The following is a 24,915-nucleotide window of genomic DNA, read 5'->3' as shown; positions in this document are numbered from 1 at the left end:
AATAAAAATAAAATAATAAATATTCCCTGTCACATTCAAACATATTCTGGTTCATCTCTGTTTTTTTGGCAGTATTGTCATCTGGGATGGGAATAATTAGCTTTTCATGGTAAGTGCAAATTATCCCCTTTTGTGTTTCATGCAGAGGGGGATAGTGAGATAACATTGTGGGTCCCTAGGCAAGATCTAACTGAGTACAAATCCCTGCTGAGCCGAGAAGCTCAATAAGTGCTGTCACCCTCCTTTAGCCTAATATTCCTCACAAAAATGTCAATTGCATTGACATATTTGAAGTGTGTGTGTTTCAAAAAGAATCAATGTGCTATAGACTGTTTCACTACAACGCAGCTACTCTTGACGCTCACTTCATAATGAAGTTTGTAGGCACTTAGTTCAGTAATTAAAATTCAAGCTTTCAATAAAAATGGAGATGACTGGACAAGCCCTGCTCTTCACATGTATGTTAGAAATTAATTCAAAAGTCAACAGGGCCTTTGCTGACCTGTGAATGGGGGGGGGGGATATTCTGTCCATATTTGAAAAAGTACAGTATTTTGTACTCTGTGGGTTTTTACAGGAGGAAGACTGCAAGTGTGACTTTCTCCCCCTTTCCTCTAACTCTGAACTTGAGTCGTCCAGTGCCTATCTGTTAGACAAAGGGGTAGAGTGCCAATAGTACACCAGAACCCCTGAGCCAACAGCAGAATTGTTGCAACACAGCAACTACCTATGGGCGTGCCGCATTCAGGAGGAGACATGTCCCACTGGCATGGAAACTTAGGAAGAGCTCTAGTAGATCAAAGTTAGGAGTTTAGTTCAGCATCTTGCTGTGGTTAGCCAGATGCCTCAAGGATCTATACATGCCATCCATTTAAATCACATTATTTCCCCTGAAAAATCCTGGGAATAAAAATTTATTAAGTGTGCTGAGCATTGTGCCTTTGTGAGGGGCAAACTACAGTTCCCAGAATTCTTTGTAGGGTATAATGTGATTTCAATGGATGATGTGTGTGCAGTCACAGTCATAGCAATTCTTCATAAGTCTTTCATCTTCATTTCCTATACCTATGAAGAATTGCCATCAATGAAAATAAAGTTATTGAGTCAAGGCTCCTACTTGGGAATGTGGAGAAGGGGAGGGGTTTTGGCAAAGATATAAACTTATTTGGAGGGTGGGGGAGCTTCCAAACACCTCTAACTTATGTAATTTGATACTCTTTTGTATACCCATCCATATCTTTGTGCCTTTCCCATCTTTGTGTAACTCAACAGCCTCTTGCTGTAGCCTCAAGTTATCTGACACAATTGCAAGTGATCAATGAAGCTCGCCTATTATTTGTGAATAGTATGAAACTGACTAGCTGATTAATTCTCCGTGTTCTGGCATTGTACAGATTAAACAGCGTTCATACATCAGGACCTGAGTTTTTTATATTCAGTGATTACAAATTCAGGAAAGTATTAAAAACTGTCTGGCTTATTCTATAAAATATGAAGAATAAATATAGCTATGTATAATGTGCAGCTGTACTGCCGGCCAAATGAGGCTTGTTTCTCAAGTTTAATGATCTGGAAATGACTTCAGTGTGGCACAGGCAACCCAGTCGATATGTTTATACAGCAGAATGCAAATCACAGTGCTGCATGCTATCGATGGGAATGAAGGACTCCCATTGAACACCTGCATTGTTCTGTTCCTTCCAGTTAAATCGATGGTTTCCTTTCAATCTTTCTACAGGAGGAAATGAATACCCAATATTTATTACTCCCCGTTTCTTGAAAATGTTGCACTTGGTGGGTCTACTTAAGTGGAGTTCGACAATGACCATACAATGAATGATCACCTCACTTTCACCACACTGAAATCATGGTTCAGTGGTAGAGCACATGCATTGTATGTACAAGGTCTGAAATTCAATCCCCAACATGTCTGGGAGAGATGCTCTACCAAAACCTGGCAGAGTCACTGTCTATCAGTGTTGACAATACTGTACTGCATTCAATACAAGGCTGCCTCCTATGTCCCACAAGATATTCAGGAAACACTCTCCCCCCCCCGTTTTCCTGCTTTCATTTGTAACTTTTTAAAATTCTTCTGTTTCAGTTCACCATCATCTATCAATTTGTTGCATTCATATCTCACCTTTTCCCCCAAGAGGCTCAAGGCAGGGGCAGAGGAAGGGGTGTGCGGTGGGTGCAGGCTGCCCCGGGTGTCACCAATGAGGGAGGTGACAAAATGCCAGGCAGCACTCACCGCGGGACCCGAGCCAGGCGTGTCTCCTGGGAGAGACTCAGTGGCCTGGGCACACTCAAGCTCCATGCTGCCCAAACAGTCCACCTGCTGCCTTCCTCTCCCCAGCTGTAGGGTGGCTGAGTGGGAGGAGGCAGGCAGACTCCAGAGGCCCCACGGTGCACCACACCCCAATGGGCAGCTCACCCCACCCCTGGGCGCGCCACCCCAGGCACCTGAGTGGCTTCCTCCACCACTGGCTCAAGGTGGTGTAGATGGTGCACTCTATTCTCATTTCATCCCCACCACAACCCAGTGAGGCATACGAGCCAACTCCTAGGGGCTGTGGGGGCTTCAGCCCCCACAATAAAATATTTGAGGGGGCTGGATCCCTGCAAAGTTGATGGGCATTGTGACTCAAATGGTGTGCATGCACTGTATCATGTGATCAGTTCTGTGGTGCAAGGCTTACCTGGGCCCCACAATATTCCATTCAAGTTGGTACTCCTGTGGTGAGGTAGGTTAGGTTGAGAGGCAGTGACTGGTCCAACATCATCCAATAAGCTTTGTAGATGAGTAGGGATTTAAAACCTGGTCCTGCAGGTCCTAACAAGACACTCTAACCAATATACCACACTGTCTCTCCAGTGGGGGGTGGGATGCAATTTCCTATCTTGAGAGTTAAACCTGGGCCACCTGTGTGAAAACCAAGAATCCTAACCCCTAAAACATATGGGAAACTATATGGAGTCATGGAAAATTTCAGTCGTGTTCAGTTTCAGATGGCAGCATGCAGTTTAGAATTAAATCAGTAAGCTTTTCAAGCAGGGCTGGTCATTGAAGCGATGGTTTGTAGTTAGCTAAACTGGGTTGTTTTATCAAACTGGGGAGAGGGGTGTTGTACCTGAAATGGGATAAGTGATTTTCTTTGAGAGGTGAAAATTTGAGAATAGGTGTTGGTGTGGAGAGAAAGAAAAGCTGCATAACTCAGTGAAAGCAAAAACTATGTGGCTGGCCAGCCACCAGACGCGGCTGGCTGTGGCTGCTGCAGATACTGGCTAGTAGCCATCATTTCCATGCCTCAAAGATTTTCAGTGCAGAAAGGAGGTGCTCTATGAAGGAGGAGGTGCTCTTTGGAAGAAGAAAATTGTGGCTGCCAGCCAATCAGCTGGCAGCTACAGCTGCACCTGTCATGTTGCAAGCCACTTAAATAGTACATCACTTTCCAGAACAGTTGGAGGGAATAGGAAGGAAAGAAGAAGGTTCATAAATAAGCTGAAGAAAAGATACTCAGACCTCCAGCAAAACAAGTTGCCATTTTTTATTCCCCACCTCTGAAAGTTGGTGAAATGCCTTCTTTCAGTGTGCCCTCCCTGGAAATTGAAGAGGGGAGTAATTGCAGGAAAACATTTCACAATAGCTCTACAATGAGCCATTACCAATTAGGCATCACTGACAGAAGGGAGACGCCTTGTGGCTCAGTGGTAGAGTGGCAGATCCCTGCAGAGTAAATAGTGGTGCTATGCTTCACACTCTCAATATCACATGAGGAAGGCTGGAGAAAAATCAGTTGCCCCTTGTTATCTAATGGGCTTCCATTCCATTGAGAAGATTGAGACTGCTGCAGAGGCCTCTGTGAAATATCTTTCACTGAGAGACACTTTCAATTTCTTAAGCCTGGTGGTATTGCGTTGTACATTTCCAAGCCACTGGTGGAGTGAGAACATCCAGGTCCCAAACACTTTAGCTGGGGGAGGGGGGGATTAAGAAGCTACTGGGTGAGATCCCATGGTCAGAAATACTCAAAGAGAAGGGTGCCCAAGATGCCAAAAGAAGTATAGTGACCAGGTCAAGGGAAATAATAGCACCATCCTGAAGCTGAGGCTCCAATACTTTGGCCACCTCATGAGAAGTGAAGACTCCCTGGAAAAGACCCTGATGCTGGGAAAGATTGAGGGCACAAGGAGAAGGGGACAACAGAGGATGAGATGGTTGGACAGTGTTTTCGAAGCTACAAACATGAGTTTGACCAAGCTGTGGGAGGCAGTGGAAGACAGGAGTGCCTGGCGTGCTCTGGTCCATGGGGTCATGAAGAGTCGGACATGACTAAATAACTAAACAACAACAATTCTATCTCGTTCAAACCACAACTGGAATATTGGGTCCAGTTCTGGGTGCCACAGTTTAAGATGTTGTGAACCACCCTGAGATCTATGTACATAGGGCAATATACAAATAATAAGGATTATATTGACAAGCTGGAACATGTGCAGAAGAGGGCAACCAATATGATCAAGGTTCTGGAAACCAAGTCTTATGAGTAATGATTAAGAAAACTGGGTATGTTTAGCCTGGAAAAGATGAGAATGAGAGGAGATAAGATAGCCATCTTAAAACATCTAAAGGGCTATCACATGGAAGATGAAGCAATCTTGTTTTCTCCTGCTCCAGAGGATAGGACTTGAACCAATGGATTCAAGTTACAAGAAAGGAGATTCCAGCTAAACATCAGGAAGAACTTTCTGACTGTAAGAGCTGTTTGACAGTGAAATGGACTTCTTTGGGTGGTTGTACATTCTCCTTCCTTGAGGACTTTTAAGCAGATGTTGGATGGCCATCTGCCATGGATGCTTTAGCTGAGATTCCTGCATTGTAAGGTGTTCTATGATTCTAAGAGAATCCAGTCATCCCTCACTCAAGGAGTTGAACACTGATGATTATGGTTGTTCCATAAAAGCCTGGCTCTTGGTTTTTCATGCCTTGTAATAAGAAAGGTAGGGTGGTTGGCCATCTGATCCATTCTGGAAGAGAAACATTTCAGCTATTTAGCTACATCAGTTAATTCTTATTTTTAGATGGCCAGAGTCTCTGCCCTTTTCTTTGCAAATGCCATTACAAGGCACCCAAGTTATATGACTTACCTAGCACAATAAAACAGACTGTTGTATTATTGCTTTTGTAATAAGAATGACAGACTATTATAGTCTACACCTAGCAATGATAAACAATTTACTTGGAAATATTAATAAGGCGGTACTGTATGCCATGTGGATTTATTTTCCAATTTCAATAATGTAAAACACAACTAAGCACAAGATAAACCACATGCCATCTTAACAAAATTAAACCAAACATTAAAAGCTTGGGAGGAAATTCTGTCCATAGTTATAGCTGTAATAGACAAAATCCATGTGATGCATTTCTGTGGATCTATTAACACAAATCTGCATCTGTATCTAGGATGCATGTGACAAATGTAATTGAGTATTAAAGTGGGGAAAAGAAGAAAATGTCATCCATAATCTCAAAATTAAAATTAAAATTTTCCTTTTTTTTAACATCCCAGAAACATCTGAAGTGGGTTAGATGCTTGATGGAATTAGTTTAATGTTTGCTCAATGCTACCTCTTGCTTGCTTCCGATATTGTCAAAAATGCTTGCTATGGCAAAACCATTCATGGCAGAATCCTATGCATGTCTTTTTAAGAAGAATGGCCCATTGACTTTCAAGAGACTGCATATGACCAAAAAATAGGCTTGGATGCGAAGTTGACAAACTCAGAATAAAATTTTTCCACCCAACTCCCCTTTTTGGCAAGTGGAAGAGAAGTTTCCATGTTGTTGTTATTTAGTCGTTTAGTCGTGTCCGACTCTTCGTGACCCCATTGACCAGAGCACACCAGGCACTTCTGTCTTCCACTGCCTCCCGCAGTTTGGTCAGACTCATGTTTGTAGCTTTAAAGACACTATCCAACCATCTCGTCCTCTGTCGTCCCCTTCTCCTTGTGCCTGGAAGTTTCCATATACTTGCTTAAATAGTTTCCATATACTTGCTTAAATAGTCTTGTGATCAAAGTCCCATTTGAGAGTGATTTCCCCCTGTCTAAAACAGTCTCCATGCCCCCACATTATTCACCTTCTAGAGAAGCTTTTGCGGCTCAAATGGCTTCAAGGGCAAAGGAAGGTGCTAGAAACCTTCCTTTAATGAACTTCCTTAACTTGCACTTTTATTCTGCGTGAAATGAAATGAAAAATCTGACGTGCCATTTTTAGCTGATCACAGTGTTTTAAATGCTGCAGAGCCAATATTTTGACCAGCATTTAACTTAACCATTTGTGGAGAAGGGTGGGCAAGTAGAAATTAGAATGAAGTTTGGGTGGGTGAGCTGGAAATTTATTCAGAAATGTGGGGGGGGGGGTAGGGATTTCAAACATTAGCTGAAACACCCTCCTGACTTTCTGTAGTTCGCCAACACCTGCTGTGGCATCCGTGAAAACTTCTGGTTCCCATGGTAACTCCAGCAAGAAGAGTCAGGCTGATGAACTACTAGAAAAGTCAGTTCTAGTGTCAGGCTAGTTTGTGCTCTTAAAAAATAAAAATGCTAACTTCAATTTTCAAGTTGTCTTGTGGAAAAAATGAAAAGCACAACACTTAATTTATTTTAAATTTCAAGAATAAATAATGCAGCAATCTTTTATTATCTTTCAGCCCACAAATCCTTTTGAATTATCATGTGAATTGTGTTAGTCTCTTAGAAGGTTCAATTTCAGACACATAAAAATCTCTCGTTGCGTGCCTTTTTCTTTCCAAATTTTGTTGCCAATTCCTTCAGGTCAAGTGCTGATGTTTGGCTTGTCTGATTGATATCATTGCCAAGCCAAACAGTCTCTTTTGCTGCATTGTTGAGCATATGTGAGTTGATAGAATTCTTCAGAATATAAAATAAAGGTAAAATATTATCAGAAATGTATAAGATATAACAAAAACTAATCTGTTTAGTACTTTAGTCCTCCGAGATCTACACCCAAGGTGGCTGACTAGTTCGCCTAATGATAGCATTAGCCCTTAGAAGGGCCCAAGTTGGTCAATTGCTTTATAGCAGATGTTCTCAACCTTCTGGGATCCATGGCTCCATTGACCAACTACATTCTTTCTGTAGCATCCCTGTGGGGCGCAGGAGCCCAGTTATGTCACCCCTTGCCTGCAGAGCTGGCAGCCTTGCACCCCTTTTTAAGCACGCCCTCCGGTGGAGTGTTTCCTCAGCCTCCTATCTTCTCCCCTCTCCTTGGGGCTTGGGAGTCCTCTGGGCTGCCGCCCCTGGTCTCCAAGTGCCTCCCCTCATACTGCCTCACAGGGGCATGGGGAGCACCCCCTGGCCAGCCTCAGAGGCACCCTTTGCCTAGAGAGCGTGTAGCCAGGGCTGCTGCAACAAACAGCTGTGCCAGCCTTTGGGAGGCAGAGACACAAAAGGGCATCAGAGGAGGGAGGGAAGGAAAGAGGGACAGAGGCCAGGGTTGCCTATCGCACTCATGACCATCATTTAAGGTGCCCCAGGGTGCCACGGCACACTGGTTGAAAACCACTGCTTTATAGTGTTCCAGAACCTTCAGGGAGGCTGCAAGCTAGAAAACGCACAAACAAAATTGTGACATCAATTTAAGAAGGTGGGGACGGGCAATAGGCAATTACTGCTCCGTAGAAGATTTAACTGAAGTTCTTCCTAATACACCCATCAGCAAAAGCTGCAGAAAAATACGCTTTGCTTTTGTGGGGTGGGTTTCAGGTGGAATAATGAATAAAACAGGGGGGCAAGTTTCAGCACAGCACTGGTTTTGAACCTATCCAATTAGTTAATCAAATGTTACACAGAATTATGAACAATGTTTTAGAAAAGTAATTCTGCTTGAATTTAGTCAGTCTGCCTTGGGAAGAAGTTAAGCAAAGGCAGGAAAACAGCCCTGTAGTTCCCTCAAACCCAGTCAGCGTGGCCAACAGTTGCCATTTTGATTGAATCATTTTTTTGCAATCTGCCTGAATAAACAAGGAAGTCATGGATGGTTCTAACAAGCAACTTGAATTGTGCTTTAAAAATTAAAATTAAAAAATGAGGCACAGTTTGTGTGCATTTATGAGACAGTTTCCCCCCTTCACTTCACTGGAATGAGAGAATCTTCATATTCATCTTTTTTTGGTCTGGGTATTCATATATTCATTGGACGCCTTTGTAACATTCTTTAGAAATGATCCAAACACATGAGGCAAGTATCTTGTTGCTCACGGAGCAAGCATTCCCTTGCTTAACACATTCCAAAAAGCATACAGGAAAGTAGCCGCGGAAGAATTGCATCTTTTGTTCTTTACAAAAGGGTCTTTTCTTATTTTGGTGACAGGAAAAGAAAAGAAAGAGGAAACTACAGAGAGATAATTGCTTTGCTTTTATAAAGCAAACGTTGAATCCAAAAGAGGAAGAAATTCCATTATGTGTTTTTAATGGTGCAAAAAGTGTAATGTGGTGCTAAAAATGGGGTTGGGGAGAGAGAGGAGGTACTAAAATGAGCTGACATACTCAGATTAGGCAATTAAAATCAGATACGCAATTCGTGGGTTTAGAAAGGTTGTATTTTACAGTTGACACCAAAGATTTGACACATGCCACTCTCGAGAGGGGCGAAAGCACAAATGTGTTGCATGCCAAAGGTCCCAGCTTTGGGTTTATCCACATTTTAACGCTATATATATATATATATATATATATATATATATATATATATGCAGGTTTTGGTGTCCTCGGGTGTCTTCCCGTGTAAAAGTTGGGGTGTCTAGGCGACGTTTCGACGAGGTCTCACTCGTCATCTTCAGGCTGGTGCTTTCGGCTTCTTGTTACTGGAACAGAGCAGGATCTCAGTGTTTGAGTTCCTATAAATACTGTTGAGGAGGTGTGGTGTATAGCCTCCAATGTTCTGGGCAGAGAGGAGGTTCCCAGGCTAGTGTGCCTTTTCTTCTTTTGTTCCTTAATTACTTGAGGGATATCTTGAGTGATTTCTTGAGTGATTTCCTGAATCCCACTTAGGTGGGTCATTAGGTGTGGAACTCAAACACTGAGATCCTGCTCTGTTCCAGTAACAAGAAGCCGAAAGCACCAGCCTGAAGATGACGAGTGAGACCTCGTCGAAACGTCGCCTAGACACCCCAACTTTTACACGGGAAGACACCCGAGGACACCAAAACCTGCATTCCTGTACCCGTGAAAATCTACGAAAGCAAATATATATATATATATATACAGGGACTCGGGTGGCACTGTGGGTTAAAGCCTCAGTGCCTAGGGCTTGCCGATTGAAAGGTCGGCGGTTCGAATCCCCGCGGCGGGGTGCGCTCCCGTTGTTCGGTCCCAGCGCCTGCCAACCTAGCAGTTCGAAAGCACCCCCGGGGGCAAGTAGATAAATAGGGACCGCTTACTAGCGGGAAGGTAAACGGCGTTTCCGTGTGCAGCTCTGACTTGCCAGAGCAGCGATGTCACGCTGGCCACGTGACCCGGAAGTGTCTTCGGACAGCGCTGGCCCCCGGCCTCTTTGAGTGAGATGGGCGCACAACCCTAGAGTCTGTCAAGACTGGCCCGTACGGGCAGGGGTACCTTTACCTTTACCTATATATATATATATATATATATATATATATATATGTATATGCTTTCCCTATGAAAACACAAATTTCAAAGCTGAATCAGAAAAAAACTTCAATTTGGGTGTTCACTGACAGTTGCTATTACTTAGCTTTCAAACAGCGGGTTTTCATGGGGAAAGCTATGGAGTAATAATAATAATAATAAAAATAAAATAATTTATTATTTGTACTCCGCCCATCTGGCTGGGTTTCCCCAGCCACTCTGGGCAGCTTCCACAGAGACCAAAAATACACTAAAATGTCACACATTAAAAACTTCCCTGAACAGGGCTATCTTAAGATGTCTTCTGAATGTCAGTTAGTTGTTTATTACTTTGACATCTGATGGGAGGGCGTTCCACAGGGTGGGTGCCACCACCAAGAAGGCCGTCTGCCTGGTTCCCTGTAGCTTTGCTTCTCACAATGAGGGAACCACCAGAAGGCCCTCGGCGCTGGACCTCAGCGTCTGGGCAGAACGATGGGGGTGGAGACGCTCCTTCAGGTATACTACAAGCAAGAAACGAGGTGCTCAGACGCGGAGCTTTAAATTGTGGGCCGTGCCTGGAAAGAACGGAGGAAAGTTAAGTTTGGATAAACCCTCAATCCCAAGCACTTTCAGCAAAAGGACCTTAGATGGTAGCACTTACAGTGCTTACAGATTGAAATGGGGTGGTGGTGGTGTTATTATTATAGTACAAATGGGTTTAAAACTCATCCACACTTCCACTTGCCCTTCCACTTTCCCCCAGGCAAACTCAGTTTAGCGCTAAATTGGAACAAATGGAAATTGGGTTTCCCATGGATTAATGTTTGTTCCAGATTAGCACTAAAGAGCAGGTTTTCCAGTGGAAGGGGGGGAGGGGCAAACACAAAACCACTCAGACCCATGCCTAGAAAACTGTTTGGACCCATATTTTATAGCCACCAGACAAGGGGACGAGCCTTGATGATCTTTGTAAGAGAGATTGAACTAACAAAATAGGTCAGATTCATACTATTAAGAAGCAAAGGTTTTGCTTGGTCCTTCAATTGGGGGTTCCTATATAGCAGCATCTTCTATCCATTATTCCATCTCTGTGTGTGTCTGCTTCCAATTTTAATAGATAGACTTGTGCATTACCTCTTGAAAAACAAAGTGATATTATGAAGCTTCCCTAAATACAAAAGAGAATAGGTCTGAAGTACAAAACAATTTTGCTCAAAGTGCATTTTCCCTAACATTTCAGGTTATTTAGTTCAGGACCTCAATTGCTCTGGTTTATCAATTATTGTAAGTAGCTCCAAACTGGGGGATAAAATAGAGAGCAGAAAGTATACAATAGCTAGGAATGGAGGAGAAAGAAATGTCAACCTTTGCCTCGTCCCTTTGTTGGACTGAATTTGCATGCTGTCTACCTGTATTTCTCATTAAAGCTGCTCTTGTTGCCAGAAAAGCAGTAAAGTGGTTAGCTCATAAAGCCAGTGTTGGGGAAACCCAGGGTCAGAACTTTAAAACTCTCATAACTAGGAGCTGGAGACTTACTTATCTTCACTGCTAGAGATGCTCTGCTTTTATAGGTTCTGCATACTCCACGATGCACATCTCTTGGGTAGTTAGAGAATTTGGAACAACATTGATAGGAAGCATAGAGTGTTTTTTTCCTAGGAGGGTAGCAGCCTGCTCTCTGATGCCTATGAGACTCCCCCCCCCCGCCGTGTTTTGTTTCCGAGAAAAATAGGTGCCAGTACTCACCATGAAGTTGTTACAGGAAGTGTCACACTTTTAAACTACCACAGCAAAAGAGGTGCCAGTACTGCATACCCCTGAGTACCCCCTGAAAAAAGCACTGCATTTAAGTACAGTGGTACCTCGGGTTACAAACGCTTTAGGTTACATACGCTTCAGGTTACAGACTCCGCTAACCCAGAAATATTACCTCGGGTTAAGAACTTTGCTTCAGGATGAGAATAGAAATCGTGCTCTGGCGGCGTGGCAGAAGCAGGAGGCCCCATTAGCTAAAGTGGTGCTTCAGGTTAAGAACAGTTTCAGGTTAAGAACGGACCTCTGGAATGAATTAGGTACTTAACCCGAGGTACCACTGTATTCCCAATTTCAGTAAATTAAAGCACTATCCTTAACACACACTCTCAGTACGTGCAGCTCAGGGGTTGGGGTAGTTACAGGATTGTGGGATGGGCTCCATTTTTTATTTTTTATTTTTACATTAAACAAGAACAAACCACTGCACTGCACTCAATAGTTGCCTATTGCGTTGGAAAAACCATTAAAAATGAGTCTAGGCACATTGTTTGGTGATGACGAAGCATGATTCCCAGTAGGAGGAAAATGGCTGCCCTCTTGTGTATCCTGTACATTTTCCCAGTAGTAACAATTTTTGGTCTCAGCATTATCCCCTGAATGTATGTTGGGTTTCAGAATTATGCGCAAACTCTTTGTATGGAGATTTTAAAGTGACTGATCCACAACTTTTGATCTGAATTTCAGCTCCTCTCGGTTTTGATAGTGAATGTAAACCTAACAACCATGCCCTTTTGTTTTGTTTCATTGTTATGCATCCCCTGTAACATGACTCTCTAAAATATTTATATCATAGTTGCCTTGGGCTCAACTTGGTCTTCTTACATTTCAGGAATCTATAATTACATCCTACAAAGTATATATTATAGAATGCAGTAACTTTTGATGATAAATATGCCTTCAACCTATGAGTGAGTGTGTGCATGTGTGAGAATCAAAGAAAGTGTGACTCACAGGCTCAATACAAACAATGGGCAATCTCCAACTAAGTTAGAGTTGTCCTGCTGAAAATCAGTGGACTAGCATAACAACATAACAGGGCATTAATTTTAAGAGCTTTTAAATTGGTGATAGAGGAAGTGTTCCTCATGGCCCACAAACCAATTTCATGGGCCCAATTTTCTGTGAAATTTGGGGGTGGCATTTTCTCAATTTGGAGTATGGGTTGTGGGCAAAACTTACAGGAGTGCTATGGGCTCCACCTGGCTAGTGGTTGCCATCTTCAGTTTTATGGAAGAATATGGTGGCTGCTCACTTAATGGGACATCGGAGAGGTCTAGTAGATTTAGCCCACCCCTTAAAATCACACTCTACCCTGCAAAATGGGAAAAGAGGGACCTGATTTCCCCACCCCACCCCTTTTTATTCCAAGCCAAATTTGGTCCAAAGCTCCAGGTTTCTGAAAATTCAGCTGAACCCTAGTGCATTCCAGGAATTCTCTGTGTTATACTGAGTCAAACCATGGGCCCAGTTAGCTCAGTACAGTCTACACTGACTACGACTGGCACACCAGGATTTGAGGCAGAGAGTCTCACCCTACCCAACCCTACCCTAGCCTACCTCAAGATCCCAGCGATTGAACCGGAGGACACACTGCCACTGAGCTATCGCTCTTCCCTTAGTTTTTGTTTACTTCACTATTTTCTCTGGGTTATCAGGTTTAGCAAGTTTTTTTAATGCTGGGGGTAGGGTGGGGGAGAGGAACATCTGTTTATACCAGAAACTATAGTGGTATGTGTGTGCATTCCAATATTTACCTACTATATTTCAGTAATTGCTACAACAACCCTGAAAGGCTATTCAAAGAAGCAGGGGTGGAGTTGGATAATATTTGGTTGTATGGTGTCCTGAGTGAGGTCATAATTTGGTGCCCCCAAATGGATCTTCTCAATGATGGATCTTCTCAATTTTGTGCCCCCTTGGCTCAGTGCCTTGTGCGAGGGAACCGACTGCATTGCCCTAAATCTGGCACTGAGATAAAGGAGGAAGCTCAGTGGTAGAGCTTATCCTCTTATGCAGAAGGTTCCTGGTTCAATCCATTGCATCTCCAGGTTGGGTGAGTACCTACACTGAAATCCTAGAGAGGCTCTGCCCAACAGTTTAGATAGTATGAGAAAAATGGACCAATACTAGTATAAGGTTGCTTTCTATGTCAGTACTGTTACCATCTTCATACTGTACCAAGTCACTGAGATTGAGACATTGCAGTTTCATCATCATCATCATCAAACTTTTTATTGGCATTACATACAACATCCAAAACAAATCAATACAGAGTTACCACTTCCCCAGTGGCACAAAACATTTGCTAACAGAAAGGAGGCAGAGCAGTCTATCGTCACATCTCTTGGTCTCCAGGGAGATCAGACATCTGCAGTGTATTTCGACGACAAAAAACCAAATAGAGATATCTAGCCACTAACTTGGTGAGCTCTTGATCATTCCCCAGTAATAGAAAATGTATGACCTCTGACTCTGGTTTCCATTTGGGGATACAGAGTTGATCTAGAAATTGCTGGCAGAGATCAGCATATAGTTTACAATTGAGAACCATATGTGTAAGAGTTTCCACCAGGTGGTCTTCACATGGGCAAGTTCTTTCTCCTTCCACCCTGCCTGAGAACCTTCCCCAAAGGAGGTTTCATTGCAGTTTCCCTAGAGCCATCTACAGAGTTCATGGGAGAAGCAAGATTTGAATAAGGCCTTTCTTGCACTACTGCTGAGTCTCCTAGGCCGCAATCGTAGACATCAAAGGTTTTACTTTACAGATGTTGTTGTTGGACTCTCAACTTCCATCACTTCAAGCAAGCAAAGTGATGATGGGAGTTGTAGTTCAACAACATTCATGGGGCAGCATGTTGGCTATCCCTCCTATACAGTTGTCCCTGAGAGTTGCTCCCAATTTACTGAATACATGCACAATCCTTTGTACAAAACTCTGTGATGAATGGAACTATGCATGAGTTCCAGTTTTGCAACAAAACAAAAAAAGTCCAAGTATTTTGGAACTTCAAAACCTGGGGGTGAATTTGGATGAGGAGAATTTCAGAAGCATCTCTAATATATATTTTTAAACCACTTCCATAGCATTTATTATTATTATTAAAAATTCAAAACTCTTAAATTTGTGTTGCACAATCATCTAAACTGCCATACCTATAATTAGTGATCTATTAAGAAGCAATTAAAGTAGCTCCCAGTGAAAAGGGAAAACAGCTGCAAATGCTGAAATCCCCCCCCCCCAAAAAAAAAGAACTGATACCAAGGAGGTAATCTCAGAACAGCAGGTTGCTTTGTATCAAACAGATTTGATTATGAGTTCAGATGCTCCAGAGCACAGTGTGGGCATTTCTGGAATGACTCGCTCGATTGAGTCATTGGCAACAAGGCAAATGTTAAAACTTGGCAGCTGCATTTCAATCTTTCTGTGTGATGAGGGTTGCTCTTGGGATAAACATTTCTTTTTAAGAATCCTCTCTTTCTTTTTGAAGAGCTTCATTATTATTATCTATTTTCAGCATGCAGGAGCATGATGATTGAAAGAAAGGCGAGGAGAAGCCGAAATGTATTATTATAATAAAAACCTCCCATTGTAATTATCTCTCATGTAAGTGGAGATATATATATATATGCATATATGAGATAGGAAAGAAGGTTGTATCCAAGGCTAGCCCTACCATGCGGCAGAATGAAAATAGTTGTTTCAGTCAGCACCATGGGAGAAGGAGTAGATGAAAGCAGGGATTGATGTTGGAACGGTGCAGCAAAACCTTTTAAAGCTGGGGAGCCTAACCTGCAGCCTTCCAGTTCTTGGTGAATTATGGTTTCCTTCACCCCTGAGCATTGCTCATGATGGATGGAGCTGATGGAATTTGAGGTCCAGTCACACAGGAATCTGCTTTATATGAATTCACTGTCCATGCACAGTCCATTCAAGGGAATAATAGAATTGTAAGTTAGAAGGGACCACCAGGGCCATATAGTACAACCCGCTGCAATGTAGGAATCTTTTGCCCAATGTGAGTCTTGCACCCACGATCCTGCGATAAGAGTCTCATGCTCTACCGACTGAGCTATCCTATAAACAATTGGTCTTTCTAAAGGATTGTTGTCTATGCCAGGCTTGGGAAATCATTAGCCCTCAAGGTGCAGCTCTGCTACAGCTCACATCCATGGTCACTGGCCTTGCTGGCTGGGCCAATGGGAATTGTACTACATCAACATCTGGAGGACCAATGGTTCTTCAAACCTACTCTACATTCAGGGATTCTAACAGGATTTATTGGGCCCAGCATACTCTATGTAGATTGGGGTCCCAGCACCCACAATCTATTGGCAAATAACTGCTGCTTATGTAGCCCAGCCTACCTCACAGGGCTGTTGAAAAGATGAGAAGGGATAGTGGAGGGGCTGCCTGCCTGGCAAAATCCCTTTCACACTCAATGGAGTGAGATTGGGTTTTAAAGGGAAGGGAGAAGCTTTTGTGAGTTCCTTGTAACACCAATTTCACTGCAGTTTTAAAAGGTGAAGGCTTTTGCAAGCATTTGTGAGTCTACCTTCACAGCAAGGTCAGGCTTAACAAGGAGGGTGCAGAAGCCTTTGGCAGTCTCCACCACTCTCTTTAAGACTGCAGCAAAATTGAGCTTAAAAGGGGAGGGAATAGACTCCCTGCCACTTCCTGAGTTTGAGTATGTTGACATGCCTGACTGCTTTCCTGAGCCCAGTGCTAAGAGTGATCATCCCCTCTCCTAATGGAGAGGGAATGATCCTGCTTAGTGCTGAGTTTGGGCATGTCGGAGAGCTCCCTGCAAGATCACTCTCCTGTTGTGACAACTGATATAAAGGCGGAGTGATTGTGCTTAGCACTGGGTCCCCACTTTGTGCAGTGCTTCAATGGCTCCTGACAACCAGCTGATTACCCCTCCCTGGACCTTATGGTAAGAAATCAAATAACAACATCCACAACATGTAAACTAGAGAGAAAACCAGCCCAGTGATTTATTAAAACTTGAATTCTAATAAATCGGGTAGTAAGTAAATCTGGTAAACTGAAACCTTCACCACACATTAACATCCTGCTGATTCCCTGAAGTTCACCCTCCATCCTGCTTCAACTGGATTTTTGTTTTCTTCCCGGTTTTCTTGGGCGCTAATGGACTCATCAGGGCCCAATCTCTGCCAATCAGTGCTGTCTAATCTCTCTCTCTCTCTCTCTCTCTCTCTCTCTCTCTCTCTCCTGTTTCAGTTTCCTGCCCACTGGACATTCTGGCTGGACATTCTTTATTTTAATTTTTTTTTTCAAGCCAGAAAGGAGAACAGATTGAGACACTGCCTCTTAACTCTTTTCTTTGGTAGAAGCAACAGAGAGTTAGAGTTCATGCCTTGGCAAGCCCCCTATGAGCCCATCAGCTTGGTCGAATGCCCAGGTTCTTTGGTGGTTAGCACAGGCCATGAACTTTGGAGTCAATCTGACTTGTGACTTGCAGCACAGAATCTGCTGAGTGCAACTTTTCAAGCCGAGCAAAAATGCAGTCCAGTTCTTTTCTTATCAGAAAACAGACAGCCCAGTTTCTATCACTGCTATTTTCTCAGCGGGCTTCTATCTTGGGGAGCGGAGGAGGCAGCTGGCAGTATCCTCAGCCCTGCTGGTCCATGAGCTTGTATGACCCTTTAAGATAGCATTTTTACTCCATCAGCAATTCAGCAGGTACATTTCTCCTGACAGGAGGGTGGTTTTTTATTATTCTTTTTTTAAAAAAAGCATTCTTGTTACTCTGCAGAAAGTGACATGCTTATAGGATCAGCCTTCCCATAATTCCTATGCCAATGTTTACTGTCTGTCAATATGATTAAAAGTAACGAGCATACAGAGGCGCTGGATTTTAACTGCCTGTGGAAAAGTTGCTGCCATGTTTGGCCAGAAGTGAAATTTCGAGGCCAGTCTGGAGGCTCTGCCTAAGGCGGAACAAGTGAAGAATTTCAAGGGAAGCAAACAAACGGTTTCTCTTGAGTCTAGTGAAACTTCCTAATGAGTTCTGTGCATCTGTAACCTGTGTGGTCTGTCATATATGGCTGCTTTTCTCCCACGGCATATTGATACTTAATAATCCAAAGATTGGGGGATTGAGATGGCCAACGGGCCATTCCCACAAACCCGTAACAACCTACAATGCCCAGAATGCATAAAAGGTGCAGTGTGTACACAGCCCAAACAGTTCCAGACTAGGATAAAAAAAACCCCAAAACCCTCCATTTAAAATCTCATTGAAAAATGAAGGCCCTCACTAAATGCTCCACTTGTGGATTATTCTGCACAAGGAATCCTACCAATTTTTTTCAATGCCAAATGAAGTCATCCAGCCTTTTAATCACTTTATCACTGCTGTCTTCTTCTGCTTTCAGCTGCCAGATCTTTTAATTCATTATTCTTGTAGATATTTTGTTCTGTGTTGTATTATTTTATTTTAAAGCCAGATTGAAAATACATTAAAAAAAAAAAATCTAAGGCAATTTGTCAATTCCCAGAATAAAAAAAAATAGTGCTCCCCCACCCTTCTTGATTTTAATTTGATCACAAAATTTGCTTAATAAAAGTCTGTCAAAACTAGGGATGGAGGAGAAAGCCATTGGGTCTGATTATTTTTTTAAAGCAAACTGGCTCAATTTGCACTTTCCAAACTAACACATAATGCTCTTTTAAAAAAAGATTTTGTACTTCTCTGAATTTTGCATTTTTTTTAGCTCAGTGTACCAAATTCTATATATTAAGATACATTTAGAAATCTGTACATTGAGATAAAATGCACATTTAAATATGTATTTTGTGATAAATACCATATTTTTCTGTGTATAAGACTAGGTTTTTTCCCTAAAAAATAATGTCAAAAATTATGGGGCATCTTATACACAGAGAGTGCCGAGGGTGGACTGGCAGTTCGTTGTTGCTGCAAAAATAGGACGTGTCTTATACATGGGGGCATCTTATAGACAGAAAAATACGGTAAGTATTTGAATATGAATTTTCATATGGACTTGCAAAATTGCATTTAAATGGGAAAACAGGATTTATGTGGCCTAGGACCCTTGTACCTACGGGACCACCTCTCCTGGTATGCCCTGCGGAGGACCTTAAGGTCCATAAATAACAGCATTTTGGCAGTCCCAAGCCTCAATGAGGTTAGATTGGTCTAAACTAGGGCCAAGGCCTTTTCAGCACTGCCCCCGACTTGGTGGAACACACTGTCACAAGAGACCAGGGCCCTGCGGGGTTTGACATCTTTCTGCAGGGCCTGCAAGATGGAGCTGTTCCACCTGGCATTCAGCTTAGATTCACTCTGACATATGGGATTTGGCATATAATGTATTTTTTGCTCTATAAGACTCACTTTTTCCCTCCTAAAAAGTAAGGGGAAATGTGTGTGTCTTATGGAGCGAATGCAGGCTGCGCAGCTATCCCAGAAGCCAGAACAGCAAAAGGGATTGCTGCTTTCGCTGCACAGCCATCCCTCTTGCTGTTCTGGCTTCTGAGATTCAGAATATATATTTTTTTCTTTTCCTCCTCCAAAAACTAGGTGCGTCTTATGGTCTGGTGCGTCTTATAGAGCAAAAAAATGTGGTCAATTTTCACTTGGCTTTTTTGCTGGCTCATGTAGGACCATCATGGATAGCTGGCTCGGGTGAATAGCTGATGTTTCCTCCCTTTATCATCTTAATTTATGGGCTACTACTAAAATGAAGCTGCATTTTAAGTTGTATTTTAAGCTGCATTAACTGTTTTGTGTGTGTGTGTTTTTGTATTACGTTTTATTGTAATTGATATTTGGTGTTAGCCGTCCTGAGCCCAGCCCTGGCCAGGGAGGGTGGGGGGGGGGGTATAAATAAAATTATTAGTATTAGTATTATGTGAACCTGCGATGAACTGATCTATCCATCCCTGGACAGATGCAAGGTGTAGGTTATGCAGGCAAAGTTTACAGTATTTGAGACCTTCATATTTACTTTTGGCAAGTGGTGACTGAAGAAAAAGGTATCTTCATTGGTGGCAACAGATCGGTGGCCTGCTGTCTGAGTATTCATGAAAGCTCTGAATGTTGAGGTACAGTCTAGAAATGCAACAGAGTTGTGGCTTTTAAAAGCCACTTCACTTCAGCTCATAGGTGGCAAATGTGACATATATTTCTCTCAAGGAAAGCTAATGAGAGTCTTGGCTAGTGTTTTTTTTTTTTTAAGATAAGAGTACTCCCACCCTATGACCCAACTTTGATGGTAGTTTATATTTTTATCAGGGCAAGTAGAGGAGATTAGATCCTGGCAAAGAGCAAACGGCAGGTGCAGTTCGATGAGAGCAATTTAAGGGAAAGCTCGTTTTAGAACTTTTTAAAAAAATGGGGGAAAGTATGATTTCTGGCAAGCTTGTGATAGGTTGGCAGGATAAAGAGGGTATCTGAGAAACTGGCAGGAAGAAAAGACATGGGGGTGTTAATAAATCTTTGATGGTTCATTTATAATGTTGACAGTGCAGAAGGGTCACACACATAAAAAAAAAATCTAAGGCCAGAACATACCTAACTGATGCCAGGGGAGCAAGCTGTCTTCTTGGAAGCACAGGCCTTGCCTTGGCAAGGATATCATAAAATGTTCTTTGTCTGATTAGCAATCCTCAGGAAAATGACATATCAGATATCATTGCAATTAAAAGACACAGCCTGTTCAGCTATTACCCAGGGGGCAGTTGAGCTACTGAAGCACAGTGTCATCCTAGTAGAAGTCACATATAACCAAATGAAAGAGGCCTGCCCTCTTTCCACATGGGTCAGGGTCCCTGCTCTTACCTGAGCAGCAGGGGAGGGGGAAAAACTGCTTCCCGTCCCCCCAAGCAAGGCGTACAGTTGTGATGTGTCTCAACAGTTTAGAGTCAAGTGAAATGAAGTTATAGATGGAACCATATATGTAAGCAGCTAGGAGTGAGGAAGGGGAAGTCTCAATAATTTTTTCAGCAATGTTTATGAAGAACTTGGAAACAAAGAAGGCTGAGGCTGTGGCAGCACATGGAGATGATCTCTGACTTCATTTCTTAGGTAGGATCATCCCTTCTGCTTGCTTGAGCTTCTGAAAGAATACAGTATTTTGATTTCAAACATCAATAAGTTCCACAGTATTCCAGCCCAGAGCAGCGATCACAAAAAGATACTGTTCTGCAATTTGTCAATGGGCACTGAGGTTTTAATAAGAATGTAGGAACTTCCTTGATGGATCAGACAAAGGTCCAGCTCCCCCCAACCTTCTGTTTGCAACAGAGGCCATCCAGAAGATACTGGCAGGGTTTGAAGACAACAGCTCTTTTCGCCAGCTTGCCTCCATCTTGTGCATAAAATTATATTGCCATATGGAGGTTCTGGTTAACTGTCAAGGCCAATGGCAATTTAAGGATTTAACCTGTAAGAATCTGTCTAATAGCTGTTTTAATGCCTGATGAATTTGGGCATAGTTCCACATATTGTCAATGAAGTTCCATAAATTCAATGTTGTCCTGTGATAAAACTTACTTGTTTTGTCTGATTGGCAATAGGTGGTCCAGTCTGTTTCATTATATGATTCTGGGTTTCCAGTGTTATGAGAGGTAAAGGGAATCTCCCTCTTTTCTCTCCGCACTATTCAAAGTTTTGTAAACTCTGATGCATATGAAGTATCTCTGTAGTTCATATAAAGTCCATTGCCTCTTAGTCAGCACTGAAGCATCAACATCTGGGCATCACAATCCCATTGAAGCTAAATAGAAACTCTGTGCTGTACCTTAAATATAACATATAACTGCAGTGGAGAGACTCTTGTGTGAACAAAGACGAAATAATTTATCATTTTTCAATGTGAAGGAGTGGTTGGTGAGATTCTTGGAGGCAAAGTTGCTATGTTGGACTGGAGGAAGATTATTGTTGACATTTATCAATGATAATAATTGGAGAACCCCTTTTTGGACTTTTTGTGTGGAAGGGAAATGAATGAATTTGAGAAGTTTGGATCTGAAGATTGGTAAAATATCGCTTAGCAGTTGGATGTCATCCTGGAGTGAATACTTTCAGTAAGCTTTTTATATGTAACTGACAGGTGAAGAATCAGAAGTCATTTTTAGTTCTCTCTCTCTTTTCCCTTTCTTCTTCCATTGTTTTATTGCTTTTATGGTTGGTGAAGGACCCTGTATGAGAGGCAGGGAAGGGAGGATCTTCCAGGGTGGGAGGCTAGGAGAAAGAAAGGGAAGCTCCCAGGTAAGAACTTGGAGGGTCCACCCCTTTCTGTTTGAGACCAGAGAGAGAGAGAGAGATTAGACAGCACTGATTGGCAGAGATTGGGCCTTGATGAGTCCATTAGTGCCCAAGAAAACCAGGAAGAAAACAAGAATCCAGTTGAATTTCCTTTCCTTCCTTCCTTCCTTCCTTCCTTCCTTCCTTCCTTCCTTCCTTCCTTCCTTCCTTCCTTCCTTATTTTTTTTAAATAAAAAATATGAAAGGAAAGAAAAGATATAAATGGAAGAAATTCATGCAGTGGTCTGAGTTGGGATAGTTTGACATTCACAGTGTCAACCAACCAGAACTCCTCTACTTCCAAGAAGATAAAGATAAAGAAAAGTACAAGTTGTGAGGTCTTTGATTTTAAAAAGGCAGAATGGCCTGCCTATAAATTTATTCTCTCTCCCCCCCCCCAATATGGAGGTCCTTAGTTACCTGTCTTGCAATGTCCTCCATCTCCAATAATATAAAGAGAAGTAAGAATACAAGGTGCAAGTTCTAGGGTAAAGAAATGGCAGAATGTCTTGCTGCTTCTTTTTCTTTTTAAATACAATATGGATGTCTTTGCTGCATTTATGTGCTTGTCTTGGAACAGCATCATAAATCTTAGAGGACTGACTCATCCTGTCATAATTAGTTACTTCAGACTAGTGATTTCGTTTTAGGGGTGTGGGTGGGATGAAAACAGCTTCGGTGGAGGAAGCCAGCGGTGTGTGTTTGTTTGTTTAAAAAACATACCCAGTAATGTCCCCAATATTATTTTGCTGTCACTTTAAGTGTTAGTTTTTCTTTTCCTTAAAAGAAAAGATTACAGCTTCCTCCTATGTGACCTCTATCAGGGAAAACTACTCCCATTCTGCCCCAGATACTCCCCTTTCACTGGGGACTAATGGCCCATTTTGAGCCTTCCATAAGACAGAATTCAAATTTTGTCCCTTAGAAATTACAATGCATAATCAAGACCCAAGGAAGAAAGGCCTTTTTCCTATTATCACCTCTTCACGTCATAATTTTGAGAAAATTTAATTTTTAAGAGCATGCATTGTCCTGGGGAATGGTGAGTTAAAATGAGGTGCTTCATGGGTCTTTCCCATTAAGTACCCCACTTCTCTCTGTCGTCTTCTTCGTCTTCTTCTTCTTCTTCTTCTTCTTCTTCTTCTTCTTCTTCAGCAATCACTCGTAGCTGAGTAAGATTGTCTTCCATAGGTTCCCGGGCGGGAGTTGATCACGGTGTGGATTTGCCAAGCGTGCCTTCCTCTTATCACGTTTCTCCGTTTTGTCCTGAGTTCAGGCATTTTCAAAGCCCACAACACCTTTGGTAAAGGCTGTTCTCCAATTGGAGCACTCACAGGCCAGTGTTTCCCAGTTGTCAATGTTTATACCACATTTTTTAAGAATTGCCTTGAGACAGTCTTTAAACCTCTTTTGTTGACCACCAGCATTACGCTTTCCATTTTAAAGTTCGGAATAGAAATTAATAATAATTTCTCTCTGTACATCACTATAGTCAATGGAATCAGTAGCAGATTGTCCTGTTCCTATTTCCTATGTATCTTCAGATTTGGCAACACTCCAAGGAGAAATGGAATTCTATTCTTGTGGAGCAAACTAGATAACAAGAACTAGATAACAATAACTATCTACCCTCATCATCCTTTGTGGCTTTCAGATAGTTGATTCAAGGGAGTTGACTCAGTGTGTAAGTTTCCTTAGCTATAAAAGCTAGCTATGCGGGGGAGGGGGGAGAGCTTTAAATTGCCTTTGTGGAAGGTGGGAATCATAGTGCCTACTATGCACATTTGATGTTGCAAGAAAGTATTCTTTGCTTTGCTTTTTTAAAAATAAATAAAATAAAAATAAGACATGACCCAATAAGTCACACTACTATTTTTGATGAGAACATTAATTCTGTATGAGGTTGTGCCAGAAGCCTAGGCCTGTCATCTCCATTCGGACACAATATAAAGGTGATTTTTCTCAGCGGTCGTTTTCAGAACATGTTGAATATTTTTTATCAAAAGATAGATAAAAAAATATCAGTTGGAGTCCAAAAGACAAAGGAAACAAGCACTACCACGATGGTTTGGCTTCAGGCTCTTATCACTGTACTTGTTGAAACAAACAGATATAGAAAGATGTAAGAATATATCAGTATGAACTAGAGCTGTGCTAAACGTTCATCCATTTTGATCTTCAGAGCAAAACTAGTGCTTTTGTGTTAGGGTTGTTTCAGCTGAAGAAGGGGAATAAGAAAAGTACTATGGATGTCCCACTAATTATTTGTGATGGGTGACCCCCCGCCTTCTGGTAAAATGAAAACTAGACTCAACACCCACCCCATAAGAAATCAACTTGGTTATCTCTGAGACCTGTTTGTCATCTTCTTTCTGACATCATGGGAAGTATTAAGGTCTGAATTGTCTCCTAAACCCCAACAACTATCCAAGCTCTTAACTGTGCAATGATTTGGGGGAAGGTGGTGTTTTCCAACTTGTAGGACCCAAGTAGATAAATAGGTACCACTCCAGCGGGAAGGTAAACGGCGTTTCCATGTGCTGCTCTGGTTTGCCAGAAGCAGCTTAGTCATGCTGGCCACATGACCTGGAAGCTGTACCCTGGCTCCCTCGGCCAGTAAAGCGATATGAGCGCCGCAACCCCAGAGTCATCCATGACTGGACCTCATGGTCAGGGGTACTTTTACCTTTACATTTAGGACCCATCCTAATAAGGGTTCTCCCCCAAAAGATGTACAATAGCCTGCTTTCACAACCTGCCCATATACTGAAGAAGCGTCACAATTCTGGCTAAATCAACTGTGTACTTGTTACACAAAGTTTTATTTAAAAGTTTTTAATATACCTCTGTCCATATAATATTTCCCAGTGTTGCATGAGTTGTTGTTTTTTATATATATAAAAAAATTGTATAGGATGATTATACATTTCTGGGTGCACACTTCAGTGTGATTTGTGAGCTTGATGTTATATAAATATATTTTTAAAACTGAGGACAAAAATCTTGTTGGGGACCCACTTCTGGAAGCTGTTGCTTCTTTTTTTACTTTAACATGGAAAAGCTTAAACAAGCTGGTAGCTTACTGTATGCTTAATTGTTAACTCTACATCAATGGCTGCAATTTGTCTTGGTCTAAAGTAGGTGT

This window comes from Podarcis tiliguerta (assembly GCF_965153285.1).
Source record: "Podarcis tiliguerta genome assembly, chromosome: 7".
Taxonomy (NCBI): domain Eukaryota; kingdom Metazoa; phylum Chordata; class Lepidosauria; order Squamata; family Lacertidae; genus Podarcis; species Podarcis tiliguerta.
Note: the sequence above shows the minus strand (reverse complement) of the source record.